Below are 8933 nucleotides of genomic sequence, written 5' to 3'. Positions count from 1 at the left end.
AACCATTCGACGGTATAGAAAAAGAGCAATGTAACTGTTTACATTCGAAAAAATAATAAAAATATTTTGCTCTTGTTATCGGACACTATCTAACAACTTCGTTGTATTCAATAGTCCCTACTTTTGAACATCTCAAGCCTGGATATATATATATATATATATATATATATATATATATATATATATATATATATATATATATATATATATATACTCGGGTTTTTTTATATTCAAAAGTAATGGACTAATGAATTCAACGAGGTTGTTAGATAGTGCTCAATAAAAAGAGCTGATAATACTTGTTTATTGTTATATAAACATGCTCACATCCCGCTGCTACAAATAGCCACTTGTTTCAATCAAACAACAGATATCATCAGGCAGCGACTTGACTATTCAAAAGTTCAATAAATAATTCATTGAACTTTTGAATAAATTATTCATTGAACTTTTGAATAGTCAAGTCGCTGCCTGATGATATCTGTTGTTTGATTGAAACAAGTGGCTATTTGTAGCAGCGGGATGTGAGCATGTTTATATAACAATAAACAAATATATATATATATATATATATATATATATATATATATACTGCAACACTATCACATTGATTACTGTACACAAAATAACCCTTATCCCCGAGGGACTTCTGGGCTCTGGGCCTTGATAAGTGGTGCCCTTCATGTAATATATATATATATATATATATATATATATATATATATATATATATATATATATATATATATATATATATATATACCATAATAACCGTTTCTCTAAAAATTAACACTTTAAAGTATAGAAGTTATACGTTATCAATTACTGCATTTATTAAAAAAAAAATGAATAACAATCAATAATTTTGAAGATAAAAAATTAGTTCTTTTCAAAGAATATTTGCGAGTAACAAATGCTTAAAATAAAAAGATTCAAATCTTCAAGGAAAAGATTTCCTCATTGATTCGACCTTTTAATCTTCATTGGTTCTTTGCATTGAAGCATTGTTAAAGGTTGATAGATGAAGTGCTGGGATTCATGCCACGAGACAATAGATTATAAATAAAATGGTTGCAAATATAACTTAGAAAATCGTTACCACTATCAATTTAAAAATAATTAAAATAAAATGTTAATTTTGTTTATTTCAACTAGTGTTGTGCCGATGAATCGGAATCGGAATCGGGAATCGGTTAAATCGGTAATTTTCGGGGAATCGGAATCGGCATCGGAATCGGAAAAATTTGTGTATAATTTCCGATTCCAAAATCGATTCTTTGAATATTTTTCAAAAGTTAATTTTCAATTGCTTGTACCGATTATAAATATTTCTTTCTTTTAAACTATTAGTAAAACTAAACTCTATAGATCTACGTACTCGTTATAGAATGAAGTTCTCATAACAAAATCACGTAATTTCATTAAATAGTTTTTGTTTTACGCTCCCTTGACTAATTATCGCAGTTTTTTTTAGGAAGATTCCGAATTTCCCAAATCGTTTTTACGGCATAAAATAAAAACTATTTGATGAAATTACGTGATTTTTTTATGAGAACTTCATTCCATAACGAGTACGTAGAATATATATATATTTTTATTTTTCGTTTTTTAACATAGTGTAAACTGCACAAGCACCCTTTTTTAATACGTGAAGACAGTTTAGAGCTTCATCCTAGATCTAAAAATAATTTGGTTTTTAGTGGGTTTACAAATATCGTCCAAAAGTAGAATTTCAATGAGGGGGGACTTTTAAATGTAAATATAATTTCTTTTTCAATCTGAAAAATTTCTAAATCTTTTCTCTTTATCTATTTTATCCAGACTTTGATAAATTCATTGTGAGATATTCATGTATATTTTTAACTTTTCCGAAACCCGAGAAAAATGCGACGGTGTCAGACAATGTGGCTCCAGGAAAATAAAATAAAACTCTATTCGTTTGAAATCTTTTCATATTAAACTCCTTGAGAAATTTGGCAAGTGGATGTGAAAAAGTATTGTTGTCGAAACCAACGGCATCGAAGGTGTTAATTACCCCATAATACTTTCAACTCAACTTTTGAGTGAGATTGGCGGGCTTCAGCGAGGCCTCCGTGATGTGATATATATATATATATATATATATATATATATATATATATATATATATATATATATATATATATATATATATATATCTCACGGAGGCCTCGGCTTCAGACGGCATTGGCGCCGTCGTAGCAATCCTTAAGTATAAACATAAACAATACCGGCAGAATCAAAGAAAATCACACTGGAAGCATATTTCAAATTAAATCAAAGGCCAAGCCATTTCACAATTTTGCCCATTCCTTGTTGGTCCCCCCCCCCGATTTATCGGAGAGGGACTATAGTTTTCAGTGGCGTTCGTCCGTTCGTTCGTCCGTTCGCCCGGATGATTCCCGGATAACCGTCCGTTACTTTTTTCTGAAATTTTGCCACAAGTTGTACTCCAATACGTAGATGTGCACAACATCGAGTTTTTTTTAAAGAAAACTCTCGTTGCTCCCCCAGGGGCTGAAAAGGGGTCAAAAATGCCCAAAATGGCAAAAATGACACTTTTGGCCCCATAACTTTTTTCCCGTCCATTAGATTTTACTGAAACTTGTCCAAAATGTGAAGGCAATTGTTGCAAATGTAAATTCAGTATCGCTGATCCTGGCAAAACTCTGGTTTGCGCCCCCCGGGAACTTTTAGGGCTAAAAACCACCCCTTTTTTAGGCTCTTTTTTTCATATTTGTCTAAAATGTGATTATGTATCTCTATTTAGTGTTTTTTTATGGTGCTGAACTCAAATTTACATGTCTTAAGGCCTGAAACATAGCCGTTTGTCCATTTTTACAAGTAATCAGCTCCCCCATGGGGGCAAAAGAGGTAAAAAAATACCTCAAAATGACTCTAAATAGACAAAATTGACATATTTTTCAGAATAACTTTTCATCCATTCATTAGATTTTTCTGAAACTTGGCAAAACCATGGGCATACCTGATATACACCTGATGGAAGTATCACTGACCCTGGGAAAAATCAGAGTCACAAGCCCTGGAGGTTTTAGGGCTAATATTGGGTGTGGAGCAAAAGTTGAACTTAGTCATTTTTCTGAAAACTTTTGAAAATTTTTTTTTCACTCAAAATTGTTTTTTTATCAGTTATGTATCACTTTTTTATCACTTTATTCGATCCCCCCCTCCTCACATAGAGGGGGACCATGCATGCACGGCTTGTTATATTTGTCAATACCGATTGTCGAGTGAGGGAGCAGCAAACATACCGACAAAACCCAACACTTTTATATTCTACTTTTCATTTAATTAGCAATAATGTTTGATATTATTTTTCTGGGCAAAATATTTCTTTAATTTTAGACAATTCTTTCGCTACTTTGAAAATAAACTGTATTCTTCTAAAGGTTACCTAGCGAATTTTCGCAAAGTTTCAATTTTTGTTTTGTTTATTTTACGCATATAAAATAAGTTTAGATCTTCTTTAGTTTTACTAATAGTTTAAAAGAAAGAAATATTTATAATCGGTACAAACAATTGAAAATGAACTTTTTAAAAATATTAAAAGAATCGATTTTGGAATCGGAAATTAGGCACAAATTTTTCCGATTCCAATACCGATTCCGATACCCCTAAAATTACCGATTTATCCGATTCCCGATTCCGATTAATCGACACAACACTAATATAAAACGATTAGGAATTTAAAATAGACGGTCAGTTTCACAAATGAATATAACGTAACATGAGCTGTAGTGTGTTACCAATTTTAAATTATGTGCGCTTATTGGGGATAGGGTGTCTACTTTTTAAGCGATTACACATGGTTTTACAACGCTGCAAACCGAACTTAATTTAGTGGGAAACACTTTAGTTAATATCCATAAAGAATTAGGATGGCCAGAAATGATGATCATTTTACGTTAAATTTATATTCGAAACTGATCTTACACTCTAAATTCTAAATGATCGCTTTTCTTTCCGCCAATTAAAAAAATGTTCTAACACGTAATCTATAAAAGTAATATTTCATTTTGGAATAGGGATTTAGCTGCGAGAGAAAGCACAGAAAGCTCACGCAATCTCACGTTAAAAATGGTTTTCATAATAGTAATATTATTATTTAGAAATTCGTTCGTAACAATGAGATGTGGCTTTGCTAAGTGGCGTTGTTAAATATATTGTTCTTACATCGTTTTCTTATTTTGCCTACCAATCTTCGAATATTTTCCACTATTCATGTAAGTAGCATGTTATACAGTAAATACGAACTGGTACAATATAGCTTTGTTTTAAAATCAAAATAAATGTTTTGTTGTGTTACAATTTTTAATCAATTACAAGGCAAACATTTGAGATAAAATATACGCGGACATTAACCAGGGGTTTATGTAATAATTTGAAAATTTACGAAAAAACAAACAAAAAAAATCTCTAATTAAATATGTATAAATTTTACAAGAATCGGAATCGGAATCGGGAATCGGATCGGAATCGGAAATTTTGAACGGAATCGGAATCGGAATCGGAATCGGGAAAAATTTTGGCATCGTCCCATCACTAATTTCAACTAGATGTACTTATTCGGCGTTTACCGGTATTATTTTCACTTTTATTCTTGATATATATATATATATATATATATATATATATATATATATATATATATATATATATATATATATATATATATATATATATATATATGCACATATATATATGTATGTACATATATATATATATATATATATATATATATATATATATGTATATATATTATTTCCGTTTTACATAAACGCTAATACGTTGCAAAAATTAAAAAAAAAATACAACATTCTTCTTCCGCAAACGGCAAAAATAATTTCACGTGAACTCTTTCGAACATTGTTGCAAGGAATAAATGCCGTTTTTCATTTTCATTTCGATACATTTTGTGACCAAGAGCGAATACTGCTCGAAATATACAAAATAAAATATTAAATACAAAAAAATAACATCGTTTTCATGCTTCAAAAAACCTCATAACCTTGAATTCGCTATTTTAGAAGCATATGTGGACTTTTAACATTATATATATATATATATATATATATATATATATTTTCAATTTGTCTTTACATAAGCAGTAATTTGTTGCTACACAGTCATGAGCAAGTTTCGGTCTTCTAGTATTTAGTGGCTAGAGACCTCTTCAGGCAACAACACTTATTTTCAAAAGCGGAATTCTTAATGAAAATCGAAAATCAACTTTCAGCAAAAGAAGTTTTTTTTTGTAAGCGGGACATGGGGTGAAGTTTAGCTGCGCAGAGAACAGGGTTGATTGGGTGCGGATTTGTTTACTTATTTATTTTCCTTTTCTTTCTTCTCAACTATTATAACATCTGGTCTTCTTGCTTGAGTGAGTTTATCCATTTGTATATTCATGTACCATAATGATTTGTGGCATTCAGTTTTAAGTACTGCTGCCGGTTTGGTCTTTTTGTCCGAGTGCTCAAGATGACGTTGTCTGCAAAATTCCCATTATATCGCCTTTCCCACTTGATCGTGCCTGTTTTTATATTCTTTCTGATGTAGTTTGCTGCATTCGCTTATTTTATGGCTTATTGTTTGATGTCTTTGTCCACAGAGTCTGCATTTGCTGTTTTCTTGTATTTTGTCTATCTGTTATGTATGGGTTATATTCGTGTGTTCATATTAGTGAGATATAGGTATATTTAATACAGAGACAGGGACATTTTAATAGAGATATGTAATTCAATCCTAATGAGAGAAATATATAAGAGAGATTGACATTTATACAGTTTGACAGTTCTGGGAGTGTTTCTATAAAAATGATCTTTCTTTAACACATATATTTTTGAAATGATGATTCTCAGTCTTTTATCATAAAGAAGGAACCAGTCATTACTTATAATAGCTGAGGGGAAAACATTATTTGATGAGTTTATACACAAAGTTCTTATAATACAAATTCACAATACCTTTGTTGTTGAATGATATAACACGAAGACGACAGTTACAAAAAATATGATGATGTTCGTTTATTCCATTCGACCGGTCAATGGCTTCGCATCAAGGAATTCAAAGTTTCTACATTATTTCGTTCTAACCTTCGCTTCCAAGGCGGATGTCAGCTCTGTCTGTCCGACTCTGTCCCGGCACTGACTTCTCTCTGACTGACCCTCTCTGACTCCTAAAGCTCTCACTATATTTAGAACTCATCTCTTACTCATGACGTCATAGCATGACCAAACAACGTGCATATCGGTCCCGTGGCCTGACATGCCTCACATTAACTAAAACATGCTCAAAACACGTGCATCGACCACACATGCTGGCAAAGAAAAAATTCTCTAACCTCATTTCCGACTAACCTATTTTACAAATATGTTTATCATTTTCCTATTTCGTTTCAATTCCTTATTTTAATTTCATTTCATTTTCATAAACAGAATTGAATCATTAAATTCCTTTTTCAATAACATTACCAACAACGCATTCCTTTTCAATAACATATCTGTATTATTTATTTTAAACTTATGATCGGAATTCTTAATTCCAAACCTAGCTTCCCAGGTTCAAATTCTCGGCTATCCTATCTCATTTTTTACTTACAAGAACAGGCGATTGTTCCTTAACATATCATTGCTTTGGTGTGGTTGGCTCTAATTGCGTTATCTTGTGCGGCTGTTATTAGGCATTCAGTTTTTCTGCTAGGTTTCCTTTTTGTAGCCATGTTCAAGCGTTTTTGTTAGTCCTATCTTTTGTCACTCTTATGAATCGTCCGTGCAGCTGTTTCTCTTCCCAGTTTTCTTGCCTTGTCTTATACCCTGCCTCTATTTTTTCTGTCCTGTTCGTTTTTCAAGGTCTCTCACTGCGGTAATTATTCTTTCAGTGTTTTGCATTTGTTATTTTTCTAATTCTTCTTTTTGTCATTGACACAGTCTTCTATATCAACCAGTCCTCTTCTTTTTGGCTTTCCTTTTCAAGTAGAGTCGGCCAGCATTATCCTTTGGATGTAGTGCATTGTTCATAGTCATTAGTTTCTAGGCCTTCTAGTCGAGATGCCTCAGTTCTTTTTGCTGCAACCTATAAATGGTCCAGAGTATCTTACTAGTGATATTACGTATGTGTTTATCCATTTTATTAGGTTTCTACTATATAGTTTAATTTCTAGGAATTTTCTTGTTCTTTTGAGGTATTCCTTTCCAAATTATCCCTTTCATTTTTATTGAGTTGATGGTGTCTATTTCCAGAGCTCACAAGTATTTGTAGCTATCATATTCACCTAGTGCCATCATCTCCGTTTTATTGGGTAGTACCATACTTTATGTTGCTTCCAGTTCTCCCCTTCTCGTTATCAGCTATGCGCACTTTTTCATACCGAATTCCATTCTGATATCCTGGCTAAAGATTCTGGTTGTGTTTATTAGCGTCATTACTTCCTTCTTGGTTTTTGAAAGCAGTTTCAAATCATCCATGTACATTAGATGGTTCATTCTGTCTCTGTATTCGTGAACTTGTATCATGTTTAGCATTTTTAGCATATTGTTAAGTGGCATCATTGAGTAGATGTCAGCTCTACTACATAATGAAGTTACCTGAATTGATTCTTTTAATAAAAGTTTTAAAATAAAGTTGTAGTGTTGCTTACTTTAGGATGACACTTTTATCGTTCCACCGTGTACATCTTTAATTGCAATGTTATAATAAAATTACAGACCGAATAACCATATAGAATGACGGCGATGGGGATGGTGAAAACGTACCCCACTTAAAGACTTTTGTTAGTGAATGAAAAAGTTTTGAACTATTATGATTGTTACCGCGTTAAGATCTCGATCGACAAAGCGCATAGTGTCAGGTGAAAGATGGTGTCCTGACAAGCACGTAGAGAACTCGAGCCACCTGTATGCAACACCATGTTAATAGAATTACAAACGAATAAATACATAAAGAAAGAAAAAAAAATTAATTAAGACGATTTCAAAAATGTTAAACATCCGTGCAGGCAAAGAAAAAATGTATGTACAATGACAACATAGAAGCTCACTCTCTTAAAACATATAATTCTACACATTCCAGAAAACTTATAATGACAGTTGTTCGTATTAGTTGTATGAATATTGTTCGTTCCATGTTGTCACCATGACTACAGCACAGCTTAAACAGCAACACACAAGTCTATGTAAAAGTAGACAGGATCTGTTGGTCGACTGGGTACTACATAGTAGATAACATACGCCAGTAAGTAGCGATTAAGTTAACTAGTGTGAATTTTGACAAGGACCACTCTTGGTGTATGTTAGGATAATCCAGATCTGTAAAAAAGAGTCGTTCTCAGGAATGTATGACTGTTGGCAAGGCTGAGGTAACAGAAATAAAAACACGGTAGACAAAACAAAATCTAGTGAATGACGTTACGTTCTTCGAGAGAGAGGAAAAGGTTTTCATCAGTCTCTCTCTTATAAACTTGCGGCACGGACTAATAATATTGAATAATCTAACGCGAATGTCACTTCGACGTCTGTCTGCCTACGTCACTCATTTCTAATGTTAGAAGAGAAAGATAAGTTAAGAAGGCAATAATTTTAGTTTGTTAGTTTCTCTCGCGCTCAAGTCTATTCTCATCTATATAACATTGAAGCAACTCAGTGAACGTCTCTTTGTGTCTTTCTTGCATGAGAATTTTTATTTGTCTTAGTTATAATAGACGAGATGATCACGGCTACAGATGAAACACGGCGACGATGAAAAGAAACGACAACGAAGAGAATAAAAAGGGCAACATGAATAAACGCATGCGCATGAATGTGTAAAGACATTTTATTTTATTTGATTTGATTTATTGATAGCTCATTGGTGTAGACACAACATGGGAATACAAGAAAATATGCTGTCTGATGTGCTTT

This window comes from Euprymna scolopes, chromosome 16 (genome assembly GCF_053919585.1).
Source record: "Euprymna scolopes isolate OS-2025 chromosome 16, ASM5391958v1, whole genome shotgun sequence".
NCBI classification, from domain to species: Eukaryota; Metazoa; Mollusca; class Cephalopoda; order Sepiida; family Sepiolidae; genus Euprymna; species Euprymna scolopes.
This window is presented reverse-complemented; position numbering follows the sequence as displayed.